General features: G+C 41.8%; 1 long non-coding RNA gene across 1 annotated transcript; it reads left to right on the top strand.

Annotated features, from left to right (window-relative positions):
• Nucleotides 1-3380: 3380 nt before the first annotated feature.
• Nucleotides 3381-17745, top strand: LOC142748339 (uncharacterized). Its single transcript, XR_012882236.1, has 3 exons — nucleotides 3381-3447; nucleotides 8952-9144; nucleotides 15120-17745. It is a non-coding gene; the product is annotated as an uncharacterized LOC142748339 (long non-coding RNA).
• The last annotated feature ends 966 nt before the right edge of the window (nucleotides 17746-18711 follow it).

The raw sequence follows: 18711 nt of genomic DNA, 5'->3' as shown, positions 1-18711 counted from the left end.
ATATGGGTATGATCTGCACAATTGTTTAGGCCTACGCTTGTGGCTAAAAATCATCCAAGTAAAAATAAGGCCTCAAAATCCTTGTGGTGCTTCTTCACTTCCAGGCACTGCTATGTGTCCAGACAACATATTTAGACCACTTTGGGGGTATTTCTAAAGTCAGAAGAAATACCCCAATAAATATGGAGGCGCTTTACTTCACTTATATGTTGTGTCTGAAAAATCTGCCCAAAAAAATGGTGCATTTGTAAAAAATGTAACATTTTATTTTGCAAGCCAGAAAAACTATGGGGGTCATAAAAGTGATCACACCCCTACATAAATTCTTTGAGGGGTGCAGTTTCCAAAATGGGGTCACTTCACTGTACTGGAGCTCTGCAAACGCAACATGGCACCTGAAGACCATTCCAGCAAAATCTGTGCTACAAATTGCGCTCCTTCGTTTCTGAGCCGTGCTGAGGGTCTAAACAGCGGTTTATGACCACATATGGGGTATTGCCGTAATCGGGAGAAATTGCTGTACAAATGTTGTGGTGTTTTTTCTCCGTCATTACTTGTAAAAATTTAAAAATTCTATGTTTTTTCAGAAAAAATTTAGATTTTCATCTTCACAGTCTATTTCCACTAAATTCTGCAAAAAAAACTGTGGGGTCAAAATGCTAACTATACCACTAGCAAAAATTCCTTGAGGGGTGTAGTTTCCAAAATGGGGTCACTTTTGGGGGGTTTCCACTGCTTTGGCACCACAAGACCTCTTCAAACCTGACATGGTGCCTAAAATATAATTAAAAAAAAAGGAGGCCCCAAAATCCTCTAGGTGCTCCTTTGCTTCTGAGGCCGGTGTTTCAGTCCATTAGGACACTTGGGCCACATGTGGGATATTTCTAAAAACTGCAGAATCTGGGCAATAAATATTGAGTTGCGTTTCTCTGGTAAAAACTTCTGTGGTACAGAATTTTTTTTATTACAAATGAATTTCAGCCCAAAAAAATTTAATTCTAAAATTTCACCTCTACATTGATTTAATTCCTGTGAAACGCCTAAAGGGTTAAGAGACTTTGAGAATGCTGTTTTGAATACTTTGAGGGGTCTAGTTTTTAAAATGGGGTGATTTATGGTGACTTTCTAATATATAAGGCCCTCAAAGTTACTTCACAACTGAACTGGTCCCTGAAAAAATAGCCTTTTGTAATTTTCTTGAAAATGCGAGAAATTGCTGCTAAAGTTCTAATCGTTCTAACGTCCTAAAAAATTAAAAGTATGTTCAAAAAATGATGCAAACATAAAGTAGACATATGGGGGATGTTCACTAGTGACTGTTTTGTGTGGTATTACTGTCTGTTTTACAAGCAGATACACTTACATTTAAAAAAATGCTATTTTTTGCAAATTTTCTCAGAATTTTGGTGTTTTTCACAAATAAATATTACATTTGTCGACCAAATTTTTTCACTATCATAAAGTACAATATGTCATGAGAAAACATTCTCAGAATCGCTTGGATAGGCAAAAGTATTCTGGAGATATTACTACATAAAGGGACACACGTCAGATTTGAAAAAATGGGCCGTGCCACAAGGCCAAAACAGGCTGCGTCCTGAAGGGGTTAATTGTCCAATTACTTTTGGCCCCTTGAAAAAGAGGCAGCTCCATATTAAAGAGCTGTAATTCCTAACCCCTTCCTCAAATTAAAGCTGAGAGTCTGCACTTTAAGCCAAGATGATATAACTGGATATTCAATATGTTCTGGTAAACAGATAAAATGCCAAAACTTGTGTCACTGTCCAAATACTTCTGTCCCTAACTGTAATCAGCTGGCCCAGGTGTGAAGATTTGCAGCTGAAGGTCTCCTTTATTTCTCAGATGCCGGTATCATTACCCTGCTGGTGGGGAGATGTATCTGCAGGGTTTATATCTTCTCTGTATACAGGGTGATGCTTCATTCTGTTTAGGGAACGTCTCATGTTTAGTTATCTAAGGTTGGCTTCTGGGGGTCCACCATGTGGGGTTGGGGGGTGTCAGGGAATGTTTTCTGCATTTTTTTATCCCTATGTAGGAAAGGTTGAAGTTTTTTTTTAAACCTTTCTAAGCTTTTCTAGATGTGGGTTTGTACTTGATCCTCCTTTTCTTTTGGCTTTTGCTGCAGAAGATTAATTCTGGAGATGGGAATTGCTTTCCTGATTGGCTCTCACTTTGCCTGCTGTCCTTGTTTGTGGTAAATGGGCCATTGCATCCTAATATGTGCTAGAAGCGGCTTTGCTCCGGGACTCCGGCTCTGAGCAAGCCCCTGACATCATTGTCCATATATGGACAGTGATGTCAGAGGCTCCTCGAGCAGAGAAATCCCCGGCCAAAGCATAGGCAACACTCCTAGAGGGAGCCGCAATGGAGCCATCACCTGGGGAGTGTGTGTGTGTGTGTGTGTGTGTGTGTGTGTGCGTGTGTGTAGCACTATCTACAAGGAGAGTGTGTGTGTGTGTGTGTGTGTGTGTGTGTGTGTGTGTGTGTGTGTGTGTGTGTGTGTGTGTGTGTGTGTGTGTGTGAGGGCACTATGGCATTATCTATGGGTGGGTGTCTGGAGTCTGTAGGGAGTAAGCGTGCAAATAAAACCACAACCCCAAATCCATCACAACGCTGATTGACAGAGTCCAAGGCTACTCTGAGGTATCGCCAGAGCCCACTGCAAGGCGGGATGGTTTATGCTGCACAGAACCCAGGTTGTTCTAACAGAGTTCAGTTTTGGATAAGGGGGGCAATGCAGGCAATACCTGAACAGGTAACAAGACAGCCCGAGGGTAACAGAAAGTCCAAAATAGAGTGAGTGGAAATCAGGTGCAGCAGAACCCGGAACCAGCCAGATAACGTCTCCTCCTCTCTGTATACATTGAATTCCGGAAAAAACCTGAACAGAAACTAAGCAGCTGAGTGATTATATGAGCGCTTCTGCTGCTTCGTTTTAGCGATTGATGGGGGTCTCAGTGCTCGGACCCCCTCCAATCAAAACTTCTGAAATTTACTATGACATGTCAGAAGTTTGTCTGACGTTTAGTTGACCTTTAACAATTTATATAACATAACACAGAATGCCAATACCACCAACAAAATGGATGACATTCGTTTTAATATTGGAAACTTTATTGTTATTTGACAATCGCATCCTTGACACCAAAAGACATTACAAGACAACATGATACCTGAACATTCCATGACATCACGATATCACATGATACCTGAACATTCCATGACATCCCAAGATCACATGACACCTGAACATTCCATGACATCACAATATCACATGACACGTGAACATTCCATGACATCACAATGATGTACTTGGTGTATGAAGACCATAGACTATTGGACGGCTCATTTTTACATGAAGAGACTGAAGACCTGAGGAGAGTTCTCCACGTGACCAGCAGCAAGAAAGGAAGAGAAGTCCTCCAGGTATGTAGGGAAGTTATACACCCGACATTTATGAGCTGACATATGTCCGTGCTGAGGAGATTCCAGGATCTGAACTTTCTCTATGACCGGCGTTTCATCTTCCAGTCCCGGAGTATTGGTTGATATCTACGTCTGCTATGAGTAGATTTGCTCCATATTTTGTGCCAATTTCTGCCATTAGCGATGCTAAATATTTTGGTCCATGAGGGCCCCCTCCCCCTGTGAAACCCCGCTAACTATTCTTGTCACTTATAAAAGTGGTGAAATGTGTGAAAAGCTGCAACTATGGAGAAAATATGGCGTGCACCATAATGTGACTTCTTATACGCCATAAAAGTGGCATAGAGCATTTGTGTAAAGGATCTGCCAGGCACAACTTCTGTGTATACGCCCATGGGTAATCAGTCTGCACCTGGTTCTATGTCTCTGAGACTGACTCCAGCTTCCACCACTCAGGATGGCAGGCTTAGGAGTGGGAGAGCCTATCGCAGCCTGACCAGACGGAGCTAGCTCCCGCCCTCTGTCTATTTATACCTGCCTTTCCTGTTCCTCCTTTGCTTGTGATTCTTCTCGTGTGGTTTCCTGGCCTTGCTGCAGCTCCTAGCTATTTGACCTTGCTTTATACTGACCCCGGCTTACTGACTACTCTCCTGCTCTGCGTTTGGTACCTCGTACATTCCTGGATTGACTCGGCTCGTTCACCTCTCTTGTTGCTCACGGTGTTGCCGTGGGCAACTGCCCCATTTCCCTTTGCTTGTGTCCCCTTGTCTGTTTGTCTGTCGTGCACCTACTGAGCGTAGGGACCGTCGCCCAGTTGTACCTCGTCGCCTATGGCGGGTTGGTCTTAGGCCATGCATTGACTACCGTAACTTGAATAAGGTCACTGTAAGGAACCAGTATCCCCTTCCTTTGATTCCTGATCTCTTTAATCAAGTCCAGGGGGCCCAATGGTTCTCTAAGTTTGATCTACGGGGGGCGTATAACCTTATCCGCATCAAAGAGGGGGATGAGTGGAAGACTGCGTTTAACACGCCGGAAGGTCATTTCGAATACGTCGTCATGCCCTTTGGGTTGTGTAATGCCCCCGCGGTCTTCTAGAATTTCATAAATGAGATTTTAAGGGATTACCTGGGGGTATTTCTTGTAGTGTACCTTGATGACATACTGGTGTTTTCCAAGGACTGGTCCTCCTACATTGAGCATGTCAGGAAGGTGCTCCAGGTCCTTCGGGAAAACAAACTGTTTGCTAAGACCGAAAAATGTGTGTTTGGGGTGCAAGAGATACCATTTTTGGGTCAAATCCTCACTCCTCATGAGTTCCGCATGGACCCCGCCAAGGTCCAGGCTGTGGCGGAATGGGTCCAACCTGCCTCCCTGAAGGCGTTACAGTGTTTCTTGGGGTTCGCTAATTATTACGGGAGATTTATTGCTAACTTCTCGGTCATCGCTAAGCCTCTTACAAACCTCACTCGCAAAGGTGCTGATCTCCTCCACTGGCCTCCTGAGGCTGTCCAGGCTTTTGAGGTCCTTAAGAAGTGCTTTATCTCGGCTCCGGTGCTGGTCCAGCCCAAGCAAATGGAGCCATTTATCGTAGAAGTTGACGCATCCGAGGTGGGAGTGGGGGCTGTCTTGTCCCAGGGTACCAGGTCCCTCACCCATCTCCGTCCCTGTGCCTACTTCTCCAGGAAGTTTTCGCCCACTGAGAGTAACTATGATATTGGCAACCGTGAACTCTTAGCCATTAAACGGGCATTTGAAGAGTGGCGCCACTTCCTGGAGGGGGCTAGGCACCAGGTAACGGTCCTTACCGACCACAAGAATCTGGTTTTCCTAGAATCTGCCCGGAGGCTTAACCCGAGACAAGCTCGATGGGCGCTATTTTTTACCAGATTCAACTTTTTGGTTACCTATAGGGCTGGGTCTAAAAATATTAAGGCCGATGCACTGTCGCGTAGCTTCATGGCCAGCCCTCCTTCGGAGGAAGATCCTGCTTGTATTTTGCCTCCTGGTATAGTCGTTTCTTCTATTGATTCTGATTAAGTCTCTGAAATTGCGGCTGATCAAGGTTCAGCTCCCGGGAACCTTCCTGAGAACAAGCTGTTTGTTCCCCTGCAATTCCGGCTAAGGGTACTTAGGGAAAATCATGACTCCGCACTATCTGGTCATCCAGGCATCCTGGGTACCAAACACCTCATTGCCAGAAACTATTGGTGGCCTGGGTTGCCTAAAGACGTTAAGGCCTACGTCGCCGCTTGTGAGGTTTGTGCCAGGTCCAAGACTCCCAGGTCCCGACCAGCGGGCTTACTACATTCTTTGCCCATTCCCCAGAGACCTTGGACCCATATCTCCATGGATTTTATCACCGATTTGCCTCCATCTCAAGGCAAGTCGGTGGTGTGGGTGGTAGTAGACCGCTTCAGTAAGATGTGCCACTTTGTGCCACTCAAGAAACTACCCAATGCTAAGACGTTAGCTACCTTGTTTGTCAAACACATCCTGCGTCTCCATGGGGTTCCTGTCAATATTGTTTCAGACAGAGGGGTACAATTTGTTTCGTTGTTTTGGAGAGCCTTCTGTAAAAAGTTGGAGATTGATCTGTCCTTCTCCTCTGCCTTCCATCCTGAAACTAATGGCCAAACTGAGAGGACTAATCAGTCTCTAGAGCAATATTTAAGTGTTTTATCTCTGACTATCAATATGATTGGGTCTCATTCATTCCCCTCGCCGAATTTTCCCTTAATAACCGGGTCAGTAACTCGTCAGGGGTCTCCCCCTTTTTCTGTAATTTTGGGTTTAATCCACGGTTCTCCTCCGTTTCACCTGGTAGTTCCAACAATCCCGAGGTAGAGGTCGTTCATCGGGAACTGTGCACAGTCTGGGCCCAGGTTCAGAAGAACCTAGAGGCGTCCCAGAGCATACAAAAAACTCAGGCAGATAGAAGACGTTCTGCTAAACCCTTGTTTATGGTCGGGGATCTGGTGTGGTTATCGTCTAAGAACTTGCGCCTTAAGGTCCCGTCCAAGAAGTTTGCTCCCCGGTTTATAGGGCCGTAAAAGGTCATTGAAGTCCTCAATCCTGTCTCCTTCCGACTGGAGTTGCCCCCATCTTTTCGTATACACGACGTGTTTCATGCCTCCCTCCTTAAACGCTGCTCCCCGTCCTGGGCTCCCTCGAGGAAACCTCCTGTTCCCGTTCTCACCCCTGAGGGGGTGGAATTCGAGGTGGCCAAGATTGTGGACAGCAAGATGGTCCAAGGCTCCCTCCAGTACCTGGTCAATTGGAGAGGATACGGGCCTGAGGAGAGGACTTGGGTACCCGCCCGGGATGTTCACGCTGGGGTATTGGTCAGGAAGTTCCACCTTCGTTTCCCCAATAAACCAGGTCCACTTAGAAAGGGTTCGGTGGCCCCTCATAAAAGGGGGGGTACTGTAAAGGATCTGCCAGGCAAAACTTCTGTGTATATGCCCATGGGTAATCAGTCTGCACCTGGTTCTATGTCTCTGAGACTGACTCCATCTTCCACCACTCAGGATTGGCAGGCTTAGGAGTGGGAGAGCCTATCACAGCCTGGCCAGACGGAGCTAGCTCCCGCCCTCTGTCTGTTTATACCTGCCTTTCCTGTTCCTCCTTTGCTTGTGATTCTTCTCGTGTGGTTTCCTGGCCTTGCTGCAGCTCCTAGCTATTTGACCTTGCTTCCTACTGACCCCGGCTTACTGACTACTCTCCTGCTCTGCGTTTGGTACCTCGTACATTCCTGGTTTGACTCGGCTCGTTCACCTCTCTTGTTGTTCACGGTGTTGCCGTGGGCAACTGCCCCATTTCCCTTTGCTTGTGTCCCCTTGTCTGTTTGTCTGTCGTGCACCTACTGAGCATAGGGACCGTCGCCCAGTTGTACCCCGTCGCCTAGGGCGGGTTGTTGCAAGTAGGCAGGGACTGAGTGGTGGGTAGATTAGGGCTCACTGTCTGTTTCCCTACCCCCCTGCCATTACAATTTGATTAGTTTCCCTCACTGGAATATTCATGTCTATTATTGTGTATATCTGTAATTACATATGTATACTGGATGATATGTATTCTGGGGGATATGTACACTGGGTGATATGTATACTGGGTGATATGTATTCTGGGTAATATGTACACTGGATGATATGTATACTGGGGGATATGTATACTGGGGGATATGTATACTGGGGGATATGTATACTGGGTGATATGTATACTGGGTGATATGTATACTGGGTGATTTGTATTCTGGGTGATTTGTATTCTGGGTGATTTGTATTCTGGGTGATTTGTATTCTGGGTGATTTGTATTCTGGGTGATATGTATTCTGGGTGATATGTATAATGGGTGACATGTACACTGGGTGATATGTATAATGGGTGATATGTATAATGGGTGATATGTATACTGGGTGATATGTATACTGGATGATATGTATACTGGGTGATATGTATACTGGGTGATATGTACACTGGATGATATGTATACTGGGGGATATGTATACTGGATGATATGTATACTGGATGATATGTATACTGGATGATATGTATACAGGATGATATGTATACTGGGGGATATGTATACTGGATGATATGTATACTGGGTGATATGTATACTGGGTGATATGTATACTGGGTGATATGTACACTGGGGGATATGTATACTGGGTGATATGTATACTGGGGGATATGTATACTGGGGGATATGTATACTGGATGATATGTATACTGGGGGATATGTACACTGGATGATGTGTATACTGGGGGATATGTATACTGGATGATATGTATACTGGATGATATGTATACTGGATGATATGTACACTGGATGATGTGTATACTGGGGGATATGTATACTGGATGATATGTATACTGGATGATATGTATACTGGATGATATGTATACTGGATGATATGTATACTGGGGGATATGTATACTGGATGATATGTATACTGGATGATATGTATACTGGGGGATATGTATTCTGGGTGATATGTATACTGGGGGATATGTATACTGGGTGATATGTATACTGGGTGATATGTATACTGGGTGATATGTACACTGGGTGATATGTATACTGGGTGATATGTATACTGGGGGATATGTATACTGGGTGATATGTATACTGGGGGATATGTATACTGGATGATATGTATACTGGGGGATATGTACACTGGATGATGTGTATACTGGGTGATATGTATACTGGGTGATATGTATACTGGGTGATATGTACACTGGGTGATATGTACACTGGGTGATATGTATACTGGGTGATATGTATACTGGGGGATATGTATACTGGATGATATGTATACTGGGGGATATGTACACTGGATGATGTGTATACTGGGGGATATGTATACTGGATGATATAGTTACATAGTTACATAGTTAGTACGGCTGAAAAAAGACACATGTCCATCAAGTTCAACCAAGGGAAGGGAAAAGGGAAGGAAAAATTTCTACACATAGCAGCTAATATTTTTTTGTTCTAGGAAATTATCTAAGCCTTTTTTAAAGCCATCTACTGTCCCTGCTGTGACCAGCTCCTGCGGTGTCTACTGTCCCTGCTGTGACCAGCTCCTGCGGTGTCTACTGTCCCTGCTGTGACGGCTCCTGCGGTGTCTACTGTCCCTGCTGTGACGGCTCCTGCGGTGTCTACTGTCCCTGCTGTGACCAGCTCCTGCGGTAGGCTATTCCATAGATTCACAGTTCTCACTGTAAAGAAGCCTTGTCGCCTCTGCAGCTTGAACCTTTTTTTCTCCAGACGGAGGGAGTGCCCCCTTGTTTTTTGAGGGGGTTTTACAAGGAACAGGATTTCCCCATATTTTTTGTATGCGCCATTCATATATTTATATAAGTTAATCATGTCCCCCCTTAGTCGTCTTTTTTCAAGGCTAAATAGGTTTAATTCTTTCAATCTTTCCTCATAACTTAAATTCTCCATGCCCCTAATTAGCTTCGTTGCTCTTCTTTGTATTTTTTCCAACTCCAGGGCATCCTTTCTATGAACTGGAGCCCAGAACTGAACTGCATATTCTAGATGAGGCCTCACTAATGCTTTGTAAAGTGGCATTATTACATCCCTGTCCCGTGAGTACATGCCTCTTTTAATACACGACAATATCCTGCTGGCCTTTGAAGCAGCTGATTGACACTGCATGCTGTTATTGAGTTTATGATTTACAAGTACACCCAGATCCTTCTCAACAAGTGAATCCGCCAGTGTAGCTCCCCCTAGGACATATGATGCCTGCAGATTATTACTCCCAGTGTAGCGCCCCTAGGACATATGATGCATGCAGATTATTACACCCAGATTCTTCTCTACAAGTGACTCCCCCAGTGTAGCGCCCCCTAGGACATATGATGCATGCAGGTTGTTGGTACCCAGATGCATAACTTTACATTTATCTACATAAAACTTCATTTGCCAAGTGGACGCCCAAACACTTAGTTTGTTTAAATCTGCCTGCAATTCACAAACATCTTCCATAGTCTGAACTATATTACATAGCTTGGTGTCATCTGCAAAAATAGAAATAGTGCTATTAATCCCATCCTCTATATCATTAATAAATAAGTTGAATAATAGTGGTCCCAGCACTGAACCCTGGGGTACACCACTTATAACTGGGGACCATTCAGAGTAGGAATCATTGACCACAACTCTCTGGATACGGTCCTTGAGCCAATTCTCAATCCAATTATAAACTATATTTTCTAAACCTATAGTCCTTAATTTACCCATTAGGCGTCTATGGGGGACAGTGTCAAATGCCTTTGCAAAGTCCAAAAACACTAAATCCACAGCGGCCCCTCTGTCTAGGCTTCTGCTCACCTCTTCATAAAAACAGATTAGGTTAGTTTGACAACTTCTGTCCTTAGTAAAACCGTGCTGGCTGTCACTTATAATGCTATTTATTGTCACATAATCCTGTATATAGTCCCTCAATAGCCCCTCAAACATTTTCCCCACGATGGATGTTAAGCTTACTGGTCTATAATTACCTGGGGAAGACCTAGAGCCCTATTTGAAAATTGGCACCACATTTGCGCTGCGCCAGTCCCTTGGCACTATAACAGTCACTAGAGATTCTCTGAATATTATGAAAAGGGGGACAGAAATAACTGAACTAAGCTCCTTAAGGACTCTAGGGTGTAACCCATCTGGTCCCGGGGCCTTGTGCACATTTATTTTATTTTATTTAGCTTGGACCATATCTACATTCATCCAATTCAGTATATCAACTGATATATTAACAGCACCGGCAGTGGCTACATCAGCTGCTCTTTCTTCTGTTGTATATACAGAGCTAAAGAACCCATTTAGTAACTCTGCCTTCTCTTGATCCCCTGTGACCAACTCCCCATTACCATTATCTAGGGGTCCTACATGTTCAGACCTTGGCTTTTTAGCATTTATATACTTGAAGAATTTTTTAGGATTTGTTTTACTATCCTCGGCCACCTGCCTTTCATTTTGTATTTTTGCTGATTTTATTACATTTTTACAGATTTTATTAAGCTCTTTATATTTTACAAAGGCTGCAGCTGTACCCTCAGATTTGTATTTTTTAAATGCCCTTTTTTTGTCGTGTATTGCCCCTTTCACAGAAGGTGTAAGCCATGTGGGGTTTCATTTGAGTCGTTTATACTTGTTACCTATAGGAATAAATTTTGCACTACAATAACCCAAAGTAGATTTGAAAATCTCCCATTTATCATTTGTTCCATTATTTGACATTAGTTCTTCCCAGTCTATATCCTGAATTGCCGCCCTCATCCTGGGGAAATTGGCTTTCTTAAAATTAAATGTTTTTGCCCTCCCAGCCTGCGTTTGTTTTTTACAGTATAGGTAAAATATAACTAAATTATGATCACTGTTACCGAGGTTTTCACGAACATTGACATTCCCAACAAGCTCTGGATTATTAGAAATGACCAGATCCAACAGAGCTTCACCTCTAGTCGGGTCTTCCACAAACTGGCCAATAAAGTTTTCCTGCAACAGGTTGAGGAAATGTCTCCCGTTTGCAGTTGAAGCTGAACCATGACACCAATTAATATCCCGGAAATTAAAATCTCCCATTATCACTACAGTACCCGCCTGTGCAGCCCGCTCCATCTGTTTATATAGCTGAACTTCCATCTCCTCAGTTATATTGGGGGGTCTATAGATTACACCAAAAGTAATTTTTTCAGTGTTTACCTCCCTTTCTAGTTCCACCCACAAGGTTTCAACCTCCTCACAGTATTCACCCACTATTGTCCTCTTTCACACTCGCCTTCATATCACTTCTCACATACAGACATACATCACCACCTTCATATCACTTCTCACATACAGACATACACCCCCATCTTCATATCACTGCTCACATACAGACATACATCACCATCTTCATATCACTGCTCACATACAGACATACATCACCACCTTCATATCACTTCTCACATACAGACATATAAGAGACACAAAACACAGCGCCACATAGTGTAGATTACCAAGGGTAAAGAGATGCAAAATCCAGAAATCCAGTAAGGTGCTCACCTAGGATCAAAGGACAACGAACAGTGGAGAGAATGGTTGCTGCTGCTGCCAGGACTCGGTGCCGGTGTTCCACGGAAAACCGCAAGGGATATACTGATATACAGATAAAAAATAGAGTCTCCAAGGCGCTGCTGCACGGGGAAGCAATGAGCATAAAGGAAGTGTAAGGTATAGGTGATTTATTAGAAACAAGGCTACGCGTTTCAATGCCGCACCGGCATCTTCATCAGGCCATAAAAGAAACATAACATCTGCACAGTTTAAATACACACTGAACAATTAAAAAAAACCGCCAATGTGACTGGGGTCAAAGTTCTCAGATGACGTCACGAATGAAAAGGAAAGTAACAATTCACACGAGGCAATAGATGGTATAATCAGCGGTCAGGACCATGGACAGCAGCAATGTCAAACATACGCAACTGCATAGAAGGAAAACACATAGCCGACAAAACAATAATGGTACATAGGGTATAAAATTGCAAATGGGATAAATTATGATTAAAATACACATAATGTTAGATTAAAAAATATGACATTTATAAAAGAAAAAGAATAAAAGAAAGATCCAAATCTACAGTAAAACTTATATATATATATGTGCGGCAATAAGATTACTTAGAAAAGAAGGCATCCAAATGGATGTTTAAATGATAGCATCCAAATGGATGTTAAAAAACATATGAATGATTTTGGAAGGACAGAATGATGATAACAGAATGATGTTGAAACATCTGAAACAAAGGCTGAAAATAATAGCATCCAAAAGTATGCTAAAATTACAGCGCATTTGTAGATAGAAAAACGGGCATAAAAAACTGTACTGGGAAAATGATAACAATAGCGATACAATAAGATACCATTATAAACTGATGTTATGATGAGATACTATACAATTATGGAATACAATAATGTAATAATATACAGTTCTGGAATCCAATGATGTAGATACAGTACAATAAATAAATAAACGGATTATAGATATAAAAACGGGATAAAAGGGAAAGGGATGTATAACCACCAATGTATAGATATATCATCAGACATACATCACCACCTTCATATCACTTCTCACATACAGACATACACCACCACCTTCATATCGCTTCTCACATACAGATATACACCACCACCTTCATATCGCTTCTCACATACAGACATACAGCACCGCCTTCATATCATTTCTCACATACAGACATACACCACCACCTTTCCTATTTGTCCTGTCTTTCCGAAAAAGTGTAAAACCCTGTAGATTTACAGCCCAGTCATGTGAAGAGTCCAGCCATGTTTCAGCAACACCAACTATATCTATATTTTCTTCCAGTATCAAGGCCTCCAGCTCCATTTTGCTTGCTAGACTTCTGGCATTTGTGAACATACACTTTAACTTGCCTGTCAGTTTTTCACTTTTATTATCAGAAATGTGATTTGACATTAATCGGGCCTTTTTATTTACACTGATGTTTTGTAACGAAAGGATCTCCTTATCTTGTTGTCTAGTCCTCTCCCCACATTCTGTTTCTCCCCCCACCAATATAGTCTGACCCCTCTCTAACCTAACTACCCCTTTATTTTCTACATTGGCCTCCCTCCTCAGCCCTAGTTTAAATACTCCGCCACCCCAGCTAGAATTCTCTCCCCCAGCACAGCGGACCCCCTTCCATTTAGGTGCAAATCATCTGCAGAATACAGTTTGTACCCCAATGAAAAGTCAGCCCAGTGCTCTAGGAACCCAAATCCTTCTCCTCTACACCAAGACTTCAGCCATGCATTTAACTCCCTAAGCTCCCGCTGTCTTTCCTGTGATGCGCATGGCACAGGCAGTATTCCTGAGAATACAACTTTGGAGGTCCTTCCCTTCAGCTTGTAGCCTAGTTCTTTAAAATTATTCTTAAGGCTCCTCCACCTACCATTTATTCTGTCGTTGGTACCGACATGGACCACGACAGCTGGATCATCACCAGCCCCTCCCAGCAATTTGTCCACCCGTTCCACCACATGCCGAACCCTGGCACCAGGGAGACAGCAAACCATTCGGTTGAGGTATATATATGTATACTGGATGATATGTATACTGGGGGATATGTATACTGGGTGATATGTACACTGGGTGATATGTATACTGGGTGATATGTATACTGGATGATATGTATACTGGGGGATATGTACACTGGATGATGTGTACACTGGATGATGTGTATACTGGATGATATGCATACTGGATGATATGTATACTGGGCGATATGTATACTGGATGATGTGTATACTGGGGGATATGTATACTGGTTGATATGTATACTGGATGATATGTATACTGGTTGATATGTACACTGGGTAATATGTATACTGGATGATGTGTATACTGGGGTATATGTATACTGGGTAATATGTATACTGGATGATATGTACACTGGTTGATATGTATACTGGGTGATATGTATACTGGGTGATATGTACACTGGGTGATATGTACACTGGGTGATATGTATACTGTGTGATATGTATGCTGGGTGATATGTATACTGGATGATATGTATACTGGGGGATATGTACACTGGATGATGTGTATACTGGATGATATGTATACTGGATGATATGTATACTTGATGATATGTATACTGGATGATATGTATACTGGGGGATATGTATACTGAATGATGTGTATACTGGGGGATATGTATACTGGTTGATATGTACACTGGGTAATATGTATACTGGATGATGTGTATACTGGGGTATATGCATACTGGGTAATATGTATACTGGATGATATGTACACTGGTTGATATGTATACTGGGTGATATGTATACTGGGTGATATGTATACTGGTTGATATGTATACTGGATGATATGTATACTTGATGATATGTATACTGGATGATATGTATACTTGATGATATGTATACTGGATGATATGTATACTGGATGATATGTACACTGGTTGATATGTATACTGGGTGATATGTACTCTGGGTGATATGTATACTGGGTGATATGTATACTGGGTGATATGTATACTGGGTGATATGTATACTGGTTGATATGTATACTTGGGGATTGTAGTGAACATAAAACTGAATTGTGTTATTTTTTTTTTTTTTCTAGAACAGAAATTCTCATCAAATCAAAAGTTAAAGACAAAGACATCAACTCAAGAATAAGACACAATCAAGAAATCAACAGAAGATTAAGATAGCATCTCAAGACTAAGACACAATCTCAAGACTAAGACACAATCTCAAGACTAAGACACAATCTCAAGACTAAGACAATCTCAAGACTAATACACAATCTCAAGATAAAAACACAATCTCAAGATAAAAACACAATCTCAAGATTAAGACACAATCTCAAGACTATGACACAATATCAAGACTAAGACACAATCTCAAGAATAAAACACAATCTCAAGAATAAAACACAATCTCAAGAATAAAACACAATCTCAAGATTTAGACACAATCTCAAAACTAAAACACAATCTCAGGATTAAGACACAATCTCAAGATTAAGACACAATCTCAAGACTATGACACAATCTCAAGTAAGACACAATCTCAAGATTAAAACACAATATCAAGACTAAGACACAATCTCAAGATTAAGACACAATCTCAAAACGAAGACACAATCTCAAGATTAAGACACAATGTCAAGACTACAACACAATGTCAAGACTACGACACAATCTCAAGACTAAAACACAATCTCAAGATTAAGACACAATCTCAAGATTAAGACACAATCTCAAGACTACGACACAATCTCAAGATTAAGACACAATGTCAAGACTAAGACACAATCTCAAGACTAATACACAATCTCAAGATTAAGACACAATCTCAAGGTTAAGACACAATCTCAAGACTAAAACACAATCTCAAGACTAAGACACAATCTGAAGACTAAGACACAATCTGAAGACTAAAACACAATCTCAAGATAAAGACACAATCTCAAGATGAAAACACAATCTCAATTATATGACACAATTTGAAGACTAAGACAATCTCAAGACTAAGACACAATCTAAAGACTAAGACACAATCTCAAAACTAAGACACAATCTCAGGCTTAAAACACAATCTCAAGATTAAGACACGATCTCAAGATTAAGACACAATCTCAAGACTAAAACAGAATCTCAAGATTAAGACACAATCTCAAGGCTAAAACACAATCTCAAGATTAAGACACAATGTCAAGAATAAAACACAATCTCAAGACTACGATACAATCGCAAGAATAAAACACAATCTCAAGATTAAGACACAATGTCAAGAATAAGACACAATCTCAAGACTAAGACACAATCTCAATCTTAAAAACACAATCTCAAGACTAAGACACAATCTCAAGACTAAGAAACAATCTCAAGATTAAGACACAATCTCAAGAATAAGACACAATCTCAAGACGAAGTCACAATCTCAAGATTAAGACACAATGTCAAGACTACGACACAATCTCAAGATTAAGACACAATCTCAAGACTAAGACAGAATCTCAAGACTAAGACACAATCTCAAGATTAAGACACAATCTCAAGACTAAGACACAATCTCAAGACTAAGAAACAATCTCAAGAATAAAACGCAATCTCAAGACTAAGACTCAATCTGAAGACTAAGACACAATCTCAAAACTAACACACCATCTCAGGATTAAGATACAATCTCAAGATTAAGACACAATCTCAAGATTAAGACACAATCTCAAGACTACGACACAATCTCAAGATTAAGACACAATCTCAAGACTACGACACAATCTCAGGCTTAAAACACAATCTCAAGATTAAGACACAATCTCAAGATTAAGACAAAATCTCAAGACTAAAACAGAATCTCAAGATTAAGACACAATCTCAAGACTAAGACACAATCTCAAGACTACAACACAATCTCAAGATTAAGACACAATGTCAAGACTAAGACAGAATCTCAAGATCTTAAGACAATCTCAAGACTACGATACAATCTCAAGAATAAAACACAATCTCAAGAGTAAGACACAATGTCAAGAATAAGACACAATCTCAAGACTAAGACACAATATCAAGATTAAGACACAATCTCAAGACTACGACACAATCTCAGAAATAAAACACAATCTCAAGATTAAGACACAATCTCAAAACTAAGACACAATCTCAAGATTAAGACACAATCTCAAGACTAAGATACAATCTCAAGACTAAGAACCAATCTCAAGATTAAGACCCAATCTCAAGACTAAGACACAATCTGAAGAATAAGACACAATGTTAAGACTAAGACACAATCTCAAGAATAAGACACAATCTCAAGAATAAGACTCAATCTCAAGACTAAGACACAATCTGAAGATTAAGACACAATCTCAAGACTACGACATAATCTCAAGATTAAGACAGAATCTCAAGACTAAGACACAATCTCAAGATTAAGACACAATCTCAAGACTAAGACACAATCTCAAGACTAAGACACAATCTCAAGACTAAGACACAATCTCAAGACTAAGACACAATCTCAAGACTAAGACACAATCTCAAGACTAAGAAACAATCTCAAGAATAAAACACAATCTCAAGACTAAGACACAGTGAAGAAATCATGGGAAGATTAAGACGTCGTCACTAGACAGAGATCAGGTTAGAATAAAGGTGTTTTCCCATAATCAACATTCATCCCTTATCCTACAGGACGGGTGATAGATATCTGATGGCTGGAAGTGCGAGCGCTGGGACCCCAGTGATCACTAGAACGTAGGTCTATGTTTCCCCTTGTACATGGAGCGTCAGTGCACATGCGTGACCACCGCTCCACTCACTGTCTACCGGACGGAGACCTCCGAGTTGCTCCATTGTCTGTCCTAACATTAGTATAGCCTGGAAGGCGTACTCTGCAGTGAGAGGACAGGGAGCAGGGCTATGTCTCCATTTGGAATGTCCGTACTGGACTTGTGAGACAGTTTTAGCTTCGTCCATTTTCTGGGCAGTGAATGGAGCAGCGGTCACTCCTGTGAACTATCGCTCCATTCACACTGGGGACTCGGGGACCTGCGTTCCTGTAAACGCTGGGGTCCTAGCGCTCGCACCTCCAGCCATCAGACATCACACTATTTTGTTTGTGGGAAAACACTTTTTAGATTTGGAGAGTTCATTCTTTTAGATTGTAAGCTCCTAGGAGCAGGGCTTAACATTTGGTGGAACCCTTAGGAAATGGCGGGATCCTGTCTTTAGCGTTAGGCATCCTGGTAATAATTGATTGTGAACTGTCGGAGAGGATTCCTTTAGTTACATTGTAATGTAGACGTGTCACATTGTATTGGATGTTATAAGCAGACTCTGCTTTATGTCCAGATGCAGTAGGCAGACGATCGATCTGATCCAGGGTGATCTCCGATCGCCACATATGGGGTCAGGAAGGAATTATTTTCCCCCTTAGAGACAGATCTCCGGGGGTTTTCTTCGCCTTCCTCTGGATCACTGGGTTGTGGCTCTTACCTCAGGACCTTATAATGAGAATTGTCCTTTGTGACAATTTCTGGACGGTCAGATTGACGGTCACCCGGAGTTTACACTCCCCAGGTCCTGAATTAAGAGCCACAACTCTCATCATTTAATAAAATAGAGGAAGTCATTCTTTTTATGACACTTCTGCTTATTGCTAAAAACCATCGTCTCTGGTGTCGTTATTCTGCGGGATTCTTC

This window comes from Rhinoderma darwinii, chromosome 1, assembly GCF_050947455.1.
Source record: "Rhinoderma darwinii isolate aRhiDar2 chromosome 1, aRhiDar2.hap1, whole genome shotgun sequence".
Lineage (NCBI taxonomy): Eukaryota > Metazoa > Chordata > Amphibia > Anura > Rhinodermatidae > Rhinoderma > Rhinoderma darwinii.
Note: the sequence above shows the minus strand (reverse complement) of the source record. Positions and strands in the feature narration are given on the sequence as shown.